Here is a 21,483-nt window from a genome sequence, read left to right on the forward strand (position 1 = left end):
TCCAGCACAAAAATCTAGATTCAATTAGACACTTAGCTGTTGACAAATAGAAAATACACTAGGAGAGTAATTTGATTTGTAACTCAGCATAACTCCTGATCCCACGCTGGTTAGTCAGACGTAACTTAAATGGCTAGTTTTGACAACCATTTCTCTTTTTCCTGAAACACAAGCTTTGCTTTCACTTGGTTCAGAAGCATTATCATAGAAACAGTTTCTCAATGACGACACACTTTAAAAAACAGTGAAACTCAAGTTGCCAGAAGTTTATTTTATGCTCAAATTCAAAGAAGATGGCTGTTTGTGTGGGACCTCAAGTCAGTGAAGTGACCTTCAACCAAATACACACACATTTAACAAAGAAAGTCTTCAAAAGATTCACATTCCGTCCAATAACGCCCCTGTAAACGTGAGGAGACTCTGGGGTAAACAAGTACTATAATAAAATAAAGTTTCTGTTTTTTGCATGAATTTTATTGTCAACTAGTGCTGTCCACTTTATTAACACATAAACAGGACAAAAATAAAACCACTGCATATACAAGTTCTGATTTACACAAGAGTTCAGGGAACACCGTCTCAAACACGATGAACAGCAGTTTGTGTAGAAAAGCTCACAGAATCTGTCCACAATCTGAGATGGTGATGGTTTTTGTGGGCTTCCCGTCTTTAGCACCCATCTCTCCGATCATCCTCACCACATCCATGCCGTCTTTGACAAATCCGAAGGCCACGTGCTTGAAGTCCAAGTGCTCTGCTTTTTTGAGAGTGATGAAGAACTGCGAGTTGTTGGTGTCTCTGCCGCGGTTGGCCATGGACAGCAGCCCCGGACCAGTGTGCCTGACCTCAAAGCTCTCGTCCTCAAACTTCCCTCCGTAGATGGACTTCCCTCCCGTCCCGTCCTGGTTGGTGATATCACCGCCCTGGGAGAGTGCAGGAACAAAACAATATTTCTAATCGAATTACAATAGTAAAATGTACATGTCAAAGGAAATCATAGAAACATTTCTGTTTAAAACTTGTTCTTATTGCCCCAGCCCTATTACTGCAGACGTGCATCATTTGTTGATTGGCACAATGATCATTTTGACACTGAGGATGTATTTCAATGACCTGACAGCACTGATGAAAGGAACATTCCGGCCGTTTTCATGTAGAACATAATCAGTAAGTTAAGAGCAGCAAGTTGTCACCTGACACATGAATTCCGGGATGATCCTGTGGAAGATGGAGCGGCGGTAACCGAAGCCCTTCTCTCCCGTACACAGAAGGCGGAAGTTCTCTGCTGTTCTGGGCACGATGTGAGCAAAGAGCTCCATGAGGATTCTCCCAGCAGGCTGGTCGTCAACAGCCACGTCAAAGAACACCACAGGGTTGGAGTCTCGAGACAGCGCCTCGGCGGCAGACGTCTGAGCAGAGTCGGTCTGAGACATGCGGCTCTGGCAGTCGGTGAAGACCTGTCTGAAGGACTCGGCCAGCTCTGGAGTCTTAAACTTAGCCGCCAGCTGCTCCACTTTCCCATCTCCCTCTGTGTGCACAAACATACAGACGTGAGGCAAAACCTGACTCAGGAAGCATTCAAGTGTCAAAAAAAAAGTATAAAAATAAAAATCAGGTAAAAATAAAAGTCAACCTCACACACAAAGTTATAGCCATGTGAAGATCACATTTTACCACTAGGTGGAGCTGGCTCAGAACTTCTCAGGCTACTGATGACCCATAATGATATACTAATGCATTCATAAAATACAGTATTTAAAATAAAATTTGAAATGGTCAACGCCAAAAATGGCTGACATGGGACAATTGGTCTATTTAGATCTGTTGCATCACGCAGAGTTCAAATGATACTCAGTTAATTTTTGGCCAAAGACTTCAGAAGTTCTAGGGAAAAATACAGTCCTTGGGACAGTTGAGACAGTCCTCTATCAGTGTGCAAAATTGAGCAACAAAATGAGAAGCTAAGCATGGCACTGAGCATCAGACCTAACGCAATTATAAGTAATTCAAGACATTTTAAGATCATTGTAATTGAAATGGCAGAAAAATACTCAGAATACTCAAATAGACTCAGACAAAACCATTTTTATAGTGCTTCTACAAATTTTAGGCTTTCAACATGAATTCAACAAAATGGTGGACAGGAAGTTCACAATTGATATCGGTGTTCTCAGCATGATCCAAGGATTCTAGCAGCATTACTATAGGCTAATGTAAGCAGTCTAATGTTAGAATTGTTAAATTTTCCAAACTTCATTAGAACTGTTGACAACAAGGTGGTGATGCTCCCAACTAACTGATTTCTGAAAATGTGCTCATTCCGACTTATTTTCCAGCACTTGTGTGCATGCAAGAGAGAAAGAGCGAGACATTGCGTCAGTGGTTATCCACACCAGTGTGTTATCCAAGGTGTTCATGGGCTGATAGTGTGTATACCTACTTAACCATATTTTGGGGACTAATTTATAACCAAAAGGGAGGTTAACCTGACAAAAATCTCCAAAAACCTCCCTTTGGGACGTCCTCATTTGTAAAACAGGTTAAAAAATAAACAATGTTTTTTGAGAAAATGCTAAAAGTCTCAAATGCTAAAAGTCTCCTGTAAGGGGTAGGTTTAAGTGTAGGGTTGGTGTAGGACAATAACACAAAGTCTGTACAATATAAAAATCATTACGCCTGGGAGAGTCCCAACTTAGATAGCAAGGTAAACGTGTGTGTGCGTGAGAGACAGGCCTGTACCGGAGTAGTCGGTGGCGGTCCACACCAGTGCGTTAGCCGAGGTGTTCATGGGCTTGAGCTCGATGCTCTGGCTGATCGTGTGGTTGGCGCAGACTTTAAGCACCTGCTCTCTTCTCATCAGCAGACGGTAGCTCTTCTTCAGCGGGTGGAAGAGGATCTTCAGGTCTCCCACGCCACGCTCCTTCCACTGGTTGAGCTGCCGGTCCCAGCGGTAGAGCTTGGCTCGTTCTCTGAACAAGATCTCCTCGTCTTCCTCGCCAGACCTCACCTCCACCTGCAGGAGCGGTCAGCACACATCAGGAGACCGGAGACACAAGGAGCACAGCCAGCGGCACAGACACTCACCTCGGGCAGAGACACGATCGGCTCAAAGTGGATCTCCTCGTTACGGGGCGTCTCGTCGTCACTGCCCTCCTCTTCTGCTTCGTGGCTGGATTTCTCTCTTTCAGTTTGTGACGCTGCGCTTCCAAAAACTTTGGCTCCCGCGCCTGACCACAAGAAATTATCATCTGCAGAAATAAAAAGACACGATGAATACACAAGACGCCTAGCAGCGGTATGATAACACACTAGCACTGTCCTAATTTAGATAACTGCTGCTAGTGGACTCAGATGAAAACTGCTTGTTTATGGGACCAGATGTTTACAGCAATTTTTGAAAAGCAAAGACCTCAGATACTGAAGCTGGCAGAACTTTTCATGAACACATATTCACTACATAAAACATTTCCATTAATATTTTTTTATATATATATATATATATTTTTGCGTCACATCGCTGAGCCCTACAAGTCACCTCAGTAGAAGGACCAGTGAATTCTTCAATATGAAAAAAATGAATCAGACTGATGAAGCGGGAAACAGACTCACCTTTTTTGCCAAATGCAAATTCACCTGACGTATGTGCCAGTTCTGCAAATGAAAAGCCACCTGCAGATGTGAATCCAAAAGACGGACCTGCGGGAGGAAAGCAAAAACTCCGCTCAAAGGCTAAACGGCATTTCTGCGATGATCAACTGAGCGAGGATCAGGCTCAGAGAATAACTCCATGGATGTCAGTGGAGTAAAAATAACAGTACAAATTGTTGCTTGTGCCGTTTACTGCTACTAAATCTGTCATCAGACCTTCTCATTCTGAACTGTGATGAATCCAGACAAGGATCTCATAGCACAAAGGATGTAGAGTGCATTCATTCAGCAAACCGTTCACACAATCTGCTCTGAGAGAAGCTTCATTCACCTGTAGCTGTGCTGGAGTCGCTCTCACTGCTTCTCTTGGTGGAGAGGTCGATTGGACGCGTGTCTGTCTGACTCTCATCTGTGCCGCTACCGCTCGTCTCCACAGCTGCTGCATCATGGGAAGGCTTTACCGGTGTGTCCTGAGCAGGTGCTGTGCTACAGACCGGACTCAGCTGGGCCTGCTTCAGCTTCTGGAGCTCAGTGCTGAAGTCATCCGGTCTCTCGGTCTCTGCTTCGGAGTCGCTGCTGACGCCGCAGAGGAAGGTAGGAGGCAGGAGGAGGCGTCTGGCTCTCTGCTCCTCGTCTGCAGTCGGACGCTCCCACACCAGAGTCACCTCCGAGTCTACAGACACGAGAGACACGCTGCTCATGACAGGGCACAAATCTGATCAAACACCCAGAACCTGACCGGAGAGAAGTATCCTGACCACAGCAACATGAAAAACCTGAAAATTTGTGTGCAATATAAATAAATAAATATATATATATATTTTTTAAATTGCACATTGTTTAATGAGGTGGGTGAGCTTGATGTGATTTGCAATGTTTGGCTGTAACAGAGTCTGGGTCTTAAAGCTGCTATGTGTAGAATACCTAGGTATCGCTACACTCCTAACATCTATCTGACACCTTCTCTTTAATCTGTAATGGAGCACTTTAACAGCAAAAATAACATTTTATTTGTACACTAGAGGAAGTAAACGTTTATATATTTTGCTTGCAAGTAACATTCAGCTGATTTTTTTAACTATGAAAAACAATCAAATAAACGGCATATTTTTATCATTTTGATCAATTCCCCCTTCATCACCCCATACCTACCGTGATCAGACGCTCCATCAGCTCCATCCACATACAGCTTCCCCTTCAGATTCCTCACTGCGCTTTCAAAATCCTCATCTGAAAACACAGCAGTGTCAATCTGAGGTTAATCACTGCTCACAGTAACACGGGTGATTTGTTTTCCTGTTACACAGCATGTGGATCTTACCATCGCCGTCATCGTCGCTGACGTATCCTGGACGGTTTTTGTAACAGAAGAATGTAGGAGGAAGCATCAGCCTGGAAGCCAACTCTGCTTGTTCTCTCGTCGGCTTCAGCTCAAATACTATCGCAACATCATCATCATCATCATCATCATCATCAGACATGTCCTGAGCACTCCTCTGCTCTAAAGGAGAGGAAACTGAGCAATAAACATACAAAACCTAGATTAACGAAAGCAATGACAACTGCTGAACGGATAGTATGTCCCAACATGAAAACTGCTGTCATCTACTACAGCTCTAAATCTGCACGAATGACAGAACACATTCAAAGCCACTGGAGTCTAAACTACATCAGACCCTTTGACTTTATACTGTACTGGGAAACACAAACCCTGAGATAATCTCATTTGTGTTTCACAGAATGAAGTTGTGCAGGTTTGGAAGGATGAGACAAGTTTTCATGTTTGGTGAACTAGCTCATGAAGCTCTCACCACGTTTAAGAAGCGCTTTCAAAATAGTCATTACAAACCAACAAGTGTCAAAGCATGTAGGAGACTAAAGTACTCATCATACACACCTCACAGACAACATTAAGCAAGTAAATTTACAAAGACACACGCATGCAAACACTCATGCTCTTTATCAAACACTGAGGTAAAGCACCTTCAGTTCTCATACGGCACTCACACTCATCAGATATTATTCCCCTTATTTCGAAGCAAAAAAAATAAAAAAATGCAGTCCCAAAATAAGTTTAAGATAAAAATCCAGCAGAAATAAACAATTACTTTTAATTGACCACATTGCTAGCGCCATGATCTACAGTTTGAGCTCACACAAGGCCCTTACAGAACAAAACAAGCGTGCGATTCTTTAAACTGTCCTCCTATCACAGCTCCTTTAGCAGAAACCTAGCATTTCTTTCATTCAGATTCATCTGAAAACATGTAGATGAAGAAACAAACTTCTGTTAGTGACTGAAAAATACATCTTAAGACTCTAACCTACTTACACGGCAAGAGTTAGTACATTTCTAGCGCACTTACTACGATTATCGTCGAACTGATTACAGAGACAGTCTCTACATTTAATAACAAATTGTTCAATCTTGTCATTATACATCCCTATCATTGTATTCTCCTATTTGATTCTGTTCAGTGCTTTGATACAATCTGTATTGTTAAAAGCGCTATATAAATAAAAAAGTGACTGATTTCTTTAGCTTATATATATATATTTTTATATATGAGGGACACATCTAAACAACAACATGAGAACGAAGTAAGAAGCAAGAACAGCTAAACACTTTTACTGAAACCAAACCTCTCTCATAGCATGCAGATCCACAAACAGATTTGTTAGCTGGTTAGCAGACTCACAACAACCAACTATCGATTTTGGATGAAAACCAGGAGGCTTGTGACTGTCCCATTGACTGCCAACAATTTGTACTCTCAAGGTCCATAAAAGTATGAAAAACACTGTCTGAATACTCCATCTGCCATCAGTGGTTCAACCGTAACGTTATGAAGAGACGATAATACTTTATACATGGAAATAAAACAAATCATCACCATAGTCACATTTTTGGAGAGCATCTGCTAGACACAAATAGCATACAAATTTCTCTGTCAGCAGCAATGGAAAGATGCGTACACCTGTGTGCGTCCAGCGGATGCTCTCTAAAATGACACTACAGTGCCGAATCCTTGAATGAAGTTCTTTAAACTATACCTTAAAAAAAATTGAAAAAAAATAATGCATCAGTTCAGGTACCAGTGATTTTATGAATACAGATTTGGCACAAAAACATAACAAACCCTAAAAAGATTTGGGGAGAACCAAGCAGTTAAAGTCCAGCAACTTGCGTTCAATGTGTTCTGGAAAACTTAATGATTTCTTCATTAAACCATAGTTTACCTAAATATAATTTCTATGTACACTGAGATACTAGGCTGCATAACTAAAAATGTATATGATTTAATTTTTTTCCCTGAAAGCCTTTTACATATACAAGGTGGGCCTCAAACAAATTTTTACTACACCTGCAATGTAAATTGTACTGGCTTTTTTTTTAACCAGCTATGAAACTCTTTTTGACAGGCAGTAGTTACTACTTCAACGACTAAAGAGATATATATACACACATATATGAAAAGTTACCTTACCTTAACTACATGACATTTTATTCATGACAATTTTTGAGAGTTAGTTTAGGCCCTGTACAAAGATTTAAAAACGAAGACTATGTAAATTCTATTCATTAAAATTAGTAAGAGAAGTAATGCAACCTCTTATAGCTAAAGAAACACTGGTTATGACTAGAGTAACCACATAAAAACTGAACTCTATACAGGTGTCAGATTAGTTGGTCTGTTGGCAAAAAAAAAAAACTATTAGCTAGGGAAAACATTAGCAGAAGAGTCAGCAGCCAACAACAATACAGGAACTGATACTACATGTATAGCAGAGCCAAAAATAGTCGTAACTATATAGCCAAGATAAAAATACTTGGAAGGGCAGGTGTCAAATTTAAATATGAAAATCACTTCACAAAACACTCACTGCAGAGTACCTGAAGTCCACTGGTGCACCCGAATTGTAAATTCTACTGAAATTTAACAAAAAACAAACCAAACAAACCAAAAAAACACGAGTAAAGGTTAGCAGATTTCAGACCATGCAAATGTTTGGATTGAGTAATGTTGGGTTATCACAACATTCAGCCAAGGTCAGGTCTCCTGGCTCATGCCAGTCAGTGAGAGCTCTATATGCCACAGTAAATGGTGACCTGAAATACCTTGGGCTTCAAACTGGTTGGCTGATGTGCAGGTCCAAAAGCCATAGGATTATTTTTGAAAAGCCTAAAATCCAAACCTAAAAAATAATGCGTTTAAGTTTTGAGCCATTCTGAAGAATTTGAATCTCAGAAAGTCAATATATACATGATAAAATTATGGGCTTAAATGAGACATAGGCAACATTGTGCAAGGATGTTTTAGAGCAATAACTTACACAATAAGAAAGTTCTCATTCAAAAAAAGGAAATAAACTATAACAGAACCTAAACCATAGATGTGTTTAGATCCAGGCTTGGTTGAAGACGCGTGATGAAGCTAACCATAATCTTTAAGTGCAGACAGGTGTTTGGAGCAAGGATGGACAGCAGTGAGCTAAAATTTTAGGAGTTTTATTCATAACTATGCATGACAGAAAATATATATCTTACTTGTTGGTATGCTGAAAGGTGTCCCAACTGATGACTGACTGGTCACTGCTGGTGCAGAGGTCTTCAGTCTCGAGGCACCTGTGTCCTCATCTTTTGAACTGGAAATCATAACTGGGGATTTCTCTTTTGATGGAGAAGGGCTTCCAAAGATCTTCTGCACAGAGTCTGACCCAAAGACAAACTTTGGAGGAGAGACCACAATCTTGGTGCTTTGAGGGGTATGATCCGGTTTTGGACTGCTTTCCTCAGAGAGTCCAGTACGTTCTTTTGTGATTTCCTCAAGTACAGCAACTGCAGCTGTGCCACAAAGCATCTCCTGGGTGGAGGCAGGTATTCTGGCAGAAAATGGGGTTAAGAGTTTGTCTTCTTCCTGTGCAGTCTTTGCCTCTTCAAAGATTTCTTTGAAAGCACTTGCAGTTTCCTGCAGTTTAAATCGAACAGCCAGCTGTTCCACCTTGCCCTGTCCTTCAGCAAAATCAAAGGCACTCCAGATCCACGCTTTCTCAGCTCCTTTCATGGGCTTGAGCTTCATATTGGAAGCAATCCAATGGTTTGCACACAGTTTGAGGACCTGGTCCCGTCTCATCACAAGTCTGACACGCTTTGTTTCATGGTTTTGCAGTATTTTAAGATCCCCTATACCTCGTTCCTTCCACTGACTAAGATCTTTATCGTAGCGGTATAGTTTAGCCCGGTGACTGAAGAGGACTTGTTCATTCTCCTCTCCTGTTGAGACTTCCACAAGATCTGGCAGTGGCACAACAGGCTCAAAGTACTGACCATCTCGCTCTTCCTCCTGCGTCACATCCTGCTCATCATCCGTACCGACAGAAGCCTGGCTCTGGTTTAGCTTAGATGGAGACTTAGAGGGACTGAGAATAGGCTGAAAGCTGAAACTAAACCCTGTGGATGATTCACCAAAGCGGAATAAATTTTTTGCTACTGGATCAGGCTGGGAAGGAGTATTATCCACAGCAGAGCTAGCGTAGTCCTCATGCACTTCCTCTCTTAAATCATAATTATCCCACTCTAAAGTGGGTGCGGTGCTATCAGGGTTGAGCTTCACTACAGCTGCAGAGGTACTATGGCTTGTATCTGCATTTTCCTCATCCTTGTTTTGGTAAGTCAAGAATGATTTGAGGTCCTTAAGACCAGATTTCATTTCTTCAGCTTTCTGTATGAGCTGGGCCGTTCTGCCAGTGTTCACAAGCTTGTGAGGGGTCTGCAAAGGAATATCCAAAAGCAGTCGCTGACACTCCTCAAATTTTAGTTTGAATTCTTCTGCAAGCTCTGGTGTCTTGAATTTTGCTGCAAGTTGTTCTAATTTTGCATCTCCATCTGAGAAGTCACTGGCCAGCCACATCCAGGCTCGATCCGAGCCAGAGAGGGGCTTTAAGTTCATTGTGGTTGTTATCCAATGATTAGCACACACTTTCAACACTTGCTCTCTCCTCATAAGAATTCGCAGTCTCCGTTCTGGTTATTCTTGAGAAGCTTAAGGTTGCCGACTCCTCTTTCCTTCCATTGGTTTGTTTCTGTATCAAATCTGAAGAGCTTGACACGCTGTGAATACAAGATTTTTCATCTTCTTACTGTAACAAGGTCAACCTTCTCTGGCATCTGAACAACAGGTTCAAACTGAATATCGTCATTCTCCTCAGTTTTGTACATGTCATCATCTTGATCACCAGAGATGTCAGTCTTGGGCCCAGAATTAAACCCGGTAAAGAGCTGCTGGCCAGCCCCATCAAAGCCTTTGAAAGTGGGATCTTTTGGCCAAACTGAAAACTTCCTTGTGACTTTGCCAAGTCAGCAAAACTACAGGAGTCAGGCTTACCAGTAAAGAGGGGATTATTATCATGACTATCAGTATCTACAGACTGATCTGAGGAACTTGGGGCTGCCTCTTTTTCTTTCTCTTTGTGAAGCTCAGCAATATTTTTGAGAAGGTCAGAAGCAGACCCATTTTGGGACTGTTCATCTGATGGTTTTGCCTCAGAATCTGCAATGCCAAACTTAAATCCGCCAACAGGTGCAGACATGGAAAATGAAAAACTAGAACTGCCTGATGACTTTTCAGCATCAGTTGTGGAGGACTCAAACTTAAAGCCTTCTGAAGAAACTTTTTCCTTACTTGTGCCGAACTTAAAAGCAGTGCCTGCATTGAAATTGGCATTAAATCCTGTCGCAGCAGGTTGGCTACTAGAACTACCAAAACTGAAGCTAAAAGAGGAACTCGATGCAGAAGAGGTCTTGTTTTTCGTATTTGGGTTTGCTGTCTGACATGAAACACAATGGCTAGATGAGCTTTCGTTTCTTACCAGGCAAGTGTCACAATCCCACTGTCCATCTTTTTTAGCAAACATGGCAGCTAGCCCACCTTGTGGTGTTGCATTAGATTTTACAGTGCTGCAGGGGGCTTTGCACGCAACACATTCAGTTTCTGAGGCATCATTCCTCACGAGGCAGGACTCACAGTCCCACTGACCCTCTTTCTTGGCAAACTGAGCACCAAATCCAGTGCCAAATGGGACTGCTGGAGCTGTTGATACTTTCTCTTGTTGTGGTGCATCAGCCTGAACTGTTTTCTTTTCAGCCTGAGGTCCAAAGCCAGCAGATGTCCCAACAGCATCCTTAAATCCAAACTTAAAAGAAACTGGTATTTGAGATCCAAACGTGAAGCCCTTCGAGCTGACATCAGTGCTGGTGGAGTTCTTAGCTGAATCTCCAGAGAGTCCAAATGAAAACAATTTGGCAGGAGGAGCCATAGGACCAGAGCCTTTGGGTTCCTCTACAGGTTTGACCGGTGCTGTAGAAGGAGCTGCACTGCTGCAGGCCACACACACTGCAGACGTGGGAGTGTTTCTTACACAGCACACCTCACAGTCCCATTCACCCTCCTTCTTGGAAAACAGGGCTTTGAGATCCACTTCTTTGGATGAAACCTGAGGCTGTGGAGTTTCACTTTTCTTTTCAGTTTGCGGTTCTTGTAGGGATTCCAAAAGGAACTTTTGAGCTTCCTCAAATTTAACTTTAAACAGTGCCGCCTCGTCTGACGTTTTAAAACGAATGGCCAACTGCTCCGTTTTTGGCATTTCATCTGCATAGTCCATAGCGTACCACACCCAGGATTTGTCCGATCCAGCATTTGGTTTGAGGGCCATGTCGGCAGTGATATAGTGATTTGCGCAGATTTTCAGAACCTGTTCCCTCCTCATCAACAGACGAACTTTCCCAGAGGTTTTGTGTTTAAGGATTTTTATACTACCAATGCCCCTCTCTTTCCACTCTTTAGTCTCTGAGTCAAATCGGAAGAGTTTTGCTCTCTTACAGAACATCTCCTCTTCTTCCTCCTCACCAGTTTTCACATCGACTTTATCAGGTAGAGGGACAATAGGCTCAAAATGAGGCCCATCCTCGTCCTCCTCCACGTGGGTGCTATCATTGTCACTTTCCCCACTTTTCTCTTCCCGAGCCTCTGAATTCCCTGATATCGACTTGGTTCCACTTGTAAAGCCAAATCTTTGGTCAGCGTTGCCAAAAATACTCATCTTGTTCTGAGCACCATCAGTGAATGAAAATCCTGCTGCAGTTTTACTGCCAAAGGTAAAGACTCCGCTCTGGCTAGACTGCTGATCTTGGGTCTGATGTTTTGGTTCTGACAGAACCTCTGCTTTGGGAGGAATATCTGATGTCAGAAGACCCAAGAGGCTTTCGCTATGTTTCACCTGAGCAGAGGAGAAGGTGAAATCACCATCATTGGACTTGAAATTGGAGTTGAACTTGAATGCAGTTGTTGCTGTTGCCGTTGTTGTTGGAACAGCAGCTACTCCTCAAAGTTGGGAACCTTAGCAGGTTCACCTGTAAACTGAGAGCCAAAATTGATCTTGGGGTCAGCAGGCTTGCTATCAGTGCTCTTGGACGGCTGTGTGGATGAAACAGCACATGGCTTAGTGAAATATCCAGGCTCTGGCAATGTTGGATTGACTGTGGGCTGAGGAACATTGTGACCGTAATAATCCTCACTGTACGGGGAGAGCAATGATGTAGCTGGTGACTCAAACCGGATGGGAGGACCAAAGACCTGCTCTTGAGGATACATGCATGCAGGTGTTGACTGGAGAGGTGGAGTGTGTGTTGATTGTTGGTAGCCATACATATGCTGCTGTGGAGGAAGACGATTCATCCCATATACTGGGCCCTGCAGAGGCAAACATACAACACTATAGATTCTCTGCCCCTTTAGTGTAAGGTAGAATATTTTGTGTTTACATGAAAATTTCTACAGTACCTTTGTCGGTGTGACATTTGCAGCAGTGCGCAGAAGATACTGCGAATTATATGCTGGAGACTGATTGTAGTACACAGATGGACCTGTAGTAGCAACTGAGACAAATAAAACGAATGGTTTAGGAATGTCTTAACTACTGTATACACAAGTGCAGATCTACTTTTGCGATTGTGTGTATATTCAAATGTTAAAAGTGAATAAGACTCATTAACTGACCAGTGAGAGGAACACCGTGGAATGTCTGTGCTGGAGGAAATGTTTCCTGAAGTCCTTCTGCTGTATAGTTGTCTCGATACATCCTATATGAGGAAGCTGTTGCATCTGAAGAATTATGGCGCAGGTCATGAACCTCATTCTATGTGAGAAAAAAATAAATAAAAATTATACACTCACAGAGACACGCACAAACACACAAAGGCATTAGGCATTTTTGGGAGAGTAGAACAAATACCCACTGCAAATAAATACGTTGAGCTGTGACATAGATGCCAGAGCAGTGCAGGCAAACCATTTAACTCAATATTCACTAATTTATGAGTTTAATGCGGCTACACTGTATGAGAATTCACCCTCACCATCCAATTCTGTGAAAAACTCCAAACCTCACTTCTAGTGACATGCAGGTTTCAGGGTTTGGACCTAATTTCAAGAATAAAAACCTTTTCACACTGACAGAGAATGTTTGGTGGAAATGATTAAATGATTACAAATAAAACAAATAAAGACAAGTCCAGCACTTTAATTTTTCCACATTCTAAACTCTGAAATCTGTCACATACAAATGAATTCAGCCATAACTTGTTAAATTACTTTACGTTTGCTAAGCAAAGTAGGACACTAATTATATTAATCCAAGATCAAAATGGCAAGATGCAACAGATGTTTGCTTTTGTTACATTTAAATGGACATTGTTTAAACTTTTGCAACTAGAAAAATGCAATGTTAAGTTAATAATAAATAATAGTTTTGTTGGACTCTGACTCAACTTGGTTGATTTAGGTGGACACAAACCCAACACTAATTATTATACATATCACACATCTGTTGAGCACAAGAATGCACCAGCCAATTGGAGACGTTTAAATTCATCAACCGTTTAATGCAGTGTACTTTTGCTTACACAGACATGAGGTGAAGAAGAGCCCAAGAGAGTTTATTAGCTTCAGTATTCACTCATAATGAGAGTTCTGGCATGAGAACGATCACTCATTGAGTCAGTGCTTCAGAGATTTTGAAGGAAGTGTTTTTAATATATCTGTCCTAGAAATGTCATCATGAGTCTAACATCCAATAAGCACTAGTCCGTAGGTGGAGAACGAATAAAGAATTAGCTTCCTTATTAAAAGCACTAACAAAACAAAAAAGGTAAAAAAAAAGGTGAATAAAAGCAAAAGCAAAAAAAACTGACTGATTGTTCTGCACACTGTAGATTTTAAACTGACCTTCAATGCCTCGACCTGCTGGCATAACATCTGCAGCAGAGACTTCTGGTCCTCCACCCAGTGAGGAGGTGTTTTGGGGGAGAACTGAAGGAGGGAGACAGAGACAATCAGAAACAGTAAACAGCATGCAGGGTTTGAGCAGAAACAGCAGAACCTAACGTACCACAGATCTTTTAGGACGGTGAGGTGACACTCTTGGATGGCGAAGGAGTGGAGAATTTAACATGGCCTTCAGCGGGCTGACCGGGGCTGGATGTCACAGGATAGTCCACCTGATCTTCCTCCACCTCACCAACATCTTCAAGCTGCTGGTTGACCTCATTCAACAAATCCATCACCTCCTCCATAGATACAGGTAACTTCACAAAAACACATACAGACATACTAGTGGTGCTCCGTAAATAAAGATTTGTCTCAATATTATTATGACTGATAACAAAAATCTCCATTACAGATGTGGCCATTAAGAATGCTCATTTTTTATTTTGCCGGCATGAAACTAGTCGCCACGACCACAGAGATCCATGCAGGCAGATGTTTAATATACAATTCAGCAGTAAAGAGGAGTCATAACATTTTGAGAAAAAGTGGTAGCCATATTGTTGAGAAAAAAAATCCTATCAAGCTAAAATTAAATTCATTGTGTTTTGAGAATAAAGCCAAGGCAGCATATTGCCAGAACAATATGAATATGAAAATTCCCATGGAAGCCTACTACTATTTTATTCATCCTGATTGTTGCTCTGCACTTGACATGACAGCTGTACATATTCAGTGCTGAAAATCCATTTATCCTTTGCTGAAACTGAAGAGCGCAGGTCACGTTTCCTCAGTAATGGCCAATGTCATGAAAGCACAAGCACATGAGAACAGGAGAAAGCAGTGCAGTCAGTGTTTTCCACATGTTTTTATGCACAACATGTGAACGGCCTCAGAAAAGCAACCACGAAAATCACCACCAAATCACCACCGAAACTGAACGCAATATTGTATAGTTGTCAGTGATCTACAGCTCTTTGTTAACTGCAGCTCCATTTGAAAACAGGTGATCCAAGAACTGGCTTTAGTAACAAAATGTGCGTTATATATTGAATGATATACAGTGCATCCGGGAGGTATGACAGGATTGTCTCGAGGCACAAGGCTGGGGAAGGTTACAGAAAATTTTCTGCTGCTATGAAAGTTCCAATGAGCACAGTGGCCTCCATCATCCGTAAGTGGAAGATGTTTGGAACCACTAGGACTTTTCCTAGAGCTGGCCGGCCATCTAAGCTGAGTGATCGGGGGAGAAGGGCCTTAGTCAGGGAGGTGATTAATAACCCGATGTTCACTCTGTCTGAGCTCCAGCGTTCTTCTGTGAAGAGAGGAGAACATTACAGAAGGACAACCATCTGTGGAGCAATCCACCAATCAGGCCGGTATGGTAGATGGTTCATCTTCCAGCAGGACAATGACCCAAAGCACACCGCCAAAATATCAATGGAGTGGCTTCACAACAACTCTGTGAATGTCCTTGAGTGGCCCAGCCAGAGCCCATACCTAAATCCTATTGAACATCTCTGGAGAGATCTGAAAATGGCTGTACACCTTCGCTTCCCATCCAACCTGATAGAGCTTGAGAGGTACTGCAAAGAGGAATGGGCAAAAAATTCCAAGCTTGTGGCATCGTATTCAAAAAGACTTGAGGCTGTAATTGCTGACAAAGGTGCATCAACAAAGTATTGAGCAAAGGCTATGAATACTTATGTACATGTGATTTTTCAGGTTTTAATAAAATTTGCAACAATTTCAAAAAAATATTTTTTTCACATTGTCATTATGGGGTATTGTGTGTAGAATTTTGAGGAAATAAATTAATTTAATCCATTTTAGAATAAAGCTGTAACAAAAAAAAGTGAAAAAAAAGTGAAGCGCTATGAATACTTTCCAGATGCACTGTATATCCACCAGGCCAAAATGTTTTGTGCAAAACCACTTTTCAAGCTTTTTTTAACCCATTTACTGAATTTAACTTATATAGTAAACTCTATGCAGTGACATTTTTACATACGATTAATCAGTTTCTGTAACTAGACCTACCTGAAAAAAAATATAAAGAATAGTTTGTTCCATTTAACTCTTTTTAGCGCTCTATGCTTGCATTGTTTATTTATGCTGATTTATTCACCTATAAAAATGTCCCAAATAATTCTCTCTTTTCCAAATAGAGCTATTCAAGTCACCTGGTAATTTTTTCCCCCCATATATAGTTGCAGAAAAAAAAATTATTTCAATGTGAATTTTTTTCCCCAACATCATACATGGCCGGTGTTGCCGTAGACCCAAGGGCGTATAGTGTCATTTTGGTGCGTAATGGACATGCAACACGTCAATTTGGTCACTGGAGTTCCAATTTGGTCACTGGAGTTCCTCAGGGATCGGTTCTTGGACCCCTCCTTTTTTCCCCCCATCATTGTGGTCCATCATAAAAGCTCATGGCTCCCCACAAGAACTTTGGTCAAGCTTATTTGTTTTATGTATTAGAGAAATCTAGTGCATTGAAAAGCCACCCAAACTACTGCTCAGCAAGTTACAGCAAAATCTAACAAGTATCATTCGAACCCTACAGACTGACAGATTTGATAAACAGCACAAAAAAAAAAAAAAAAAAAAAAGTGTTATTAAAGTGAGCAGCACAGAGACTATACCACCGTGTCAGTGGTGCATTTCACATACCTTCTCCATATCGTCTGCATTGGCCTGATAAAGCTTGGTCAAGTATTTCCTGAACTTCTGGAGGAAGTTGGCGCACCTGCCCTGAGTCTCCTCGAGTCCGTTTCCTGCTTCCTCTGACAGTCTCTGATAGATCTGTGGATCAACACACGTCACATCAACAGCTATCAGACGGAGCTGTGAATGAGCACAAGCTGAGTCAGTGTAGCTGCACCGTTACCTTTGCCAGATGCCAGTTAGACGAGACGCTGTTGAGCTGCTCCAGCTTCGCGATGGCCTCCTCGGTGTTGCCTTCGATGTCAAGGAGTGTGGCGAAGCTTATGATGGCATCTTCTTCATACACTCGCACCTGAGAAGGCTAACATCCAAAATAGCATTAAAGACGACATGATAACAGAAAACAAAGAGATCACAGCAGGAAGTTACTTAACATCAAACAGCCAAAAGACTGATGTCACGGAGATACCTGTATGTCTCTGCTCTGAAAGTGCATGAACATAGGCTGGAGGGGCTCAGGGATGCTGCGTTTGTGTTTGACCTTCTCCAGCAGAGGGATCACCACCTTCCAGTAGTGCACACTACGTCCAGTGTACTCCTTCTGATCGTAGTAGGAGTTCACCCGCTCAGCCTGACATGCACACACAACTTTTACATCTCAGGTAATTGTTTTAATCTCCAGAAAAAGTGTTTTAAGCAGGTTTGGATATTTGTATTGGAAAGCAAGTCAAAACCACTGATGAAGCAGTGCATGCAAACGAATAAAGACTTTCTTAAAAATAGAGAAACTGTTGCAGAAACTTAGTCCGGCTGAATCTTTTAGGAGAGTGCTGAAAAGTATGAACCACATGATAGGAAGTGTATGACATCAGGTGACTGCTCATCAGGAAGTACCGTGTCACTGAGATGTTTAGCCCAGTGTATGAGCAGAGCCGGCTGAAGGCCGTGTTTCTCTCTGGCGCGCAGCGTGCCCAAACCGTGCTGAACGACCAGACGCAGTTTAGCAGACGTCCCGGGCCTGAGAGAGACACACTGCGGTCAGGAACACATCTCTCACACACTCACACACACAAATGGAGTCACTCACTGCGCTCTCTTGTGAATCAGGCTGTAGACGGCATCCCACCACTCTCTCTGTCTGTCAGACGACAGCAGCTTGATGATGTGCAGCGGCAGACAGCGCTCTCGTACAGCTGAGAGCAAGACTCCATCTTTGCCCTCTCCTGCAGCTGTGTCTGACAGCAGAACACCACGCCACACAAGAACACCTGCGACACACACAATCAACAGTCATCTACACCACAGCTCAGAGTCATGTGTCCACTGGCGTCCTCGTGCAGTCGGGGTGTAGCACAGGTTACTCTAAATAAGTTTAGATTTTGGCCTCCAATGCTAAGAAAATACAATAATCCAGTTAAAATAATCGGTGCCCCGATTCCTGTTTTAGCTTCTCCATAAATTGATCCTTTCTAAAATGAGATGAATTGTTGAATAGATTCTCTTTCTGTTTTATGTCTTTACAAAAAGTATTCTCGTAGCTTTGTAAAATTATGGTTGAACCCATCATGTGACAGACTGTTTTACCGTTTCTAGACCATGATCATGTAAGGATCCTTGCTGTCTACAGAGGATCACAGAGCTTCTTCATTTATGTTCTGAAGATGAACAAATATATAATGGGTTTGGAACAAAATGAGGGTGACAGTTATGACAACAACATTTTTCGCTGTATTAATTACAGTCAGATCATGTTCTAATGAACCCCGGCACCGACTGACATTCCTGTTTCACACGGACCCACATTTTCCTCTGTGGAAGAAAGTACCTCCAGGTCCAGCAGGCAGATGGATTCCGGCGTGTTGGTGTCCAGTTTGGAGGTCTCGAGTGTGAGGCGAGGGAAGAGCTGCTTGAGCCAGTCCTGCAGACTCGCACTTTGACCCATGAGCACCCACTGCAGGCCGAGCCACGCCAGCTGCTGCAGATCACCGGCATGCTGCAGCACCGCTCCTGTCACACACACACACACACATCACCATCTACAGCAGGCCCAGCACACACTCACTGGAGCTCCTGTCACACACTCACCACTGTCCCACTTGGCCAGATCGGCAGCTTTGGGCGCCTGTACATGGAGGACGTGAATGTCATCGCTGCAGATAAAGGAGGGCTGCTGCTGCTTCTGAGAGCCGAACAGCTGCTCAAATAGAAAACCTGGGCCACTCCGGTTCCCGAACGCCTCCACCACATCCTTCAGCAGCTGCTCCACGTCCCGGCTCAGGTTCAGCAGCATGTGACCCGCCTGACTCTGACGATCACAGGCCAGCAGCTCCAGAGGCTCATGAGACGCCTGCTCGCTCTTCAAGCTCTTGACTTTGGGTCTCGGAGCCTGAGGGAAGCGGATGAGCACCTGTAAGCTGGAGGACGACACGGCACGATCGAGGAGAGGAAGAGGAAGTCATGTACCTGATAGGCTACGAGATAACAGAGAGCAGACAGATGCAGCACGGTCCTCCACTGCTGTGACCCTTCCTGCGCCCTCTTCAGCAGCAGTGTCCCGGCAGACAAGTACAGGTGCGCCCTCATCTCCGTAAACACCTCCGCCAGCTCATCGGCCGTATTTGTGGCCGTGTTCTTTAGATCCTGCATTGCACAGTCGAAACTGCAGCACAAAAGACAATCACATTAACAAGACAGCCAATCGGTGCAGGACATTTACAAAGAAATATTTCAACATAGCAATGATTATTGCTGTGACTGGTTCATAATGTTTTATTTTGTACTGTTCTCTGAGGAATTTTAGACCAAAAACCTCATCATTCTGAAGTAATAGGCTATTGTGTGTGCTGTTTTTGACACCTCATCAAAATGCTGTGTGAGTGAGTGAATCTGAGCGAGTGAGTAAATGAGTATGACTTAGTGAGTCAGTGCTGTGTGAGTGAGTGAGTGAGTCTGAGTGAGTGAGTGAGTGAGTGAGTGAGTCTGAGTGAGTGAGTCTGGTGGAGTGAGTGAGTCTCTGATGAGTGAGAGGAGTCTGGTGAGTGAGTCTGAGTGAGTGAGTCTGGTGGTGAGTCTGAGTCTGAGTCTGGTGGAGTGAGTCTGAGTGAGTGAGTCTGAGTGAGTGAGTCTGAGTGAGTGAGTCTGAGTGAGTGAGTCTGAGTGAGTGAGTCTGAGTGAGTGAGTCTGAGTGAGTGAGTCTGAGTGAGTGAGTGAGTCTGACTTAGTGCAGACATGTCAAACTCAGGCCCGCGGGCCAATTTTTGGCGCTGACACTACAATTATATTTGGCCCACGAGATGATTTCAAATATGTATTACATCTGGCCCATTGACCCTGTTATACAGCGCGCACGTACCGCTAAAGGTGCCTACACATTGAACGCGTCATTCATTGTGTATGTGCGACGTCAGCGACAGAGCGCAAGTCCGCGCTGAGGCGCAGAGCGTCGCGTTTGACTCCCGATTTAAAACATTTTTAATTTGAGCGTCAAAACGCTGTGACGACATCTACGCGCGGCCAATAGGAGAGCAGCTGGTGCCGGGGGCGGGAGTTCCCGATGTGGAGCTGCTGCTAAAGCGATAGAAGAGGCACTTCCGTCCGCGGCGCTTTTTCGTTCGTGTCTTAAAAACACGAACGGAAGGGAAATGGAGCAGGCACGATGTGTGGCAATCGTCCGCAATTGCGGCAGCATTTTTCTACGAGTGCCGGAACTGTCTGTTTTGATTGTCGAAAATGCCGCAGCATTGGCGATACTCGGGGCTCGAAGTGTCGGCATTTTATGTGGCCGTTTTTATTTTTTATTATTTAAAATGGATAAATATTATTTTATTTACTGATGGCATGGTCTGTTCAAAGTTGAAAGAGATATTTTTTTAGGTGTTGGCCTTGATGGTCTGTGATGAAAAGATTTAGGTTACAATTAAAATGAATAAAGTTAAAGATATAGAAGCCTGATATTTTTTTCAGTTTTTGTTTTTATTATTTTCTTAAACCTGTTCTGGTTTCAGTATTTAAGCAAAAATTCAATTGTAATATATGAGGATGGTTAATACAGTAGTTTACTGTATCTTAAAGATAATAAAAACATAAATAAATGCATTTAAAAAAAAATGGTCTGGCCCTCGACAATGTTCTTTTTTTTAATTTTGGCCCTCGGTGAATTTGAGTTTGACACCCCTGACTTAGTGAGTCAGTGCTGTGTGAAAGTGCATGTGAATGTGTGCAAGTGAATGAGGGAGTGAGTGAAAGTGTGTCCGTGAGTGCAGGTCTATGAGTGCGTGAGAGTGAATGAGTGTGAGGGAGTGAGTGAGTCAGAGGATGTGTGTTTGAGTGAGTGTGTTCGTGAGTCAGTGAGTGCGAGAGTGCGTAAGTGAGAGCATAAGTGAGTGAGCGCATGTGTATGAGTGAGTGACTGTGCGAGTATGACAGTGTCAGTGTGTGCGCGTTTATGTGTGTGAGAGAGAGTGTGTGGTACCTCTTGAGTGCAGCGGTGCTCTCCTCACAGTCCTTCATCATCAGTGTCAGTCTCACACAGCTGCACTGAGCCAGCAGCAACTCTTTGTGAAACTTGCGTGATGCCTGTTCATTCGAGGACACGCTCGGCTGGCGGAGATACTCCTGAAATACAGCAGAGTGAAGCAGAACACAGATCACAAGCGAGTAGTGCTGCTTTCATCAATGAACGATGAACGTGATTAAAACCTATAAAAACTAAAACGACAGCTTCAAGCAAAGACTAGACTACAACTAAAACAGGCCACCAAACAAAACAAAGCAGCTGAAACCTTTGTATGAAAAAACTATACACATACAGTACATGCTGATGAAGGTTTACGTGAACTTCATC

The 21,483-nt window shown here is 42.9% G+C and overlaps 1 pseudogene; it reads right to left on the bottom strand.

Annotated features, from left to right (window-relative positions):
- Positions 1-251: 251 nt before the first annotated feature.
- LOC122351647 overlaps positions 252-21,483 on the bottom strand; it is a 62,428-nt pseudogene continuing 41,196 nt past the window's right edge.

Source organism: Puntigrus tetrazona, chromosome 9, assembly GCF_018831695.1.
Source record: "Puntigrus tetrazona isolate hp1 chromosome 9, ASM1883169v1, whole genome shotgun sequence".
In the NCBI taxonomy this organism is placed as follows: Eukaryota; Metazoa; Chordata; class Actinopteri; order Cypriniformes; family Cyprinidae; genus Puntigrus; species Puntigrus tetrazona.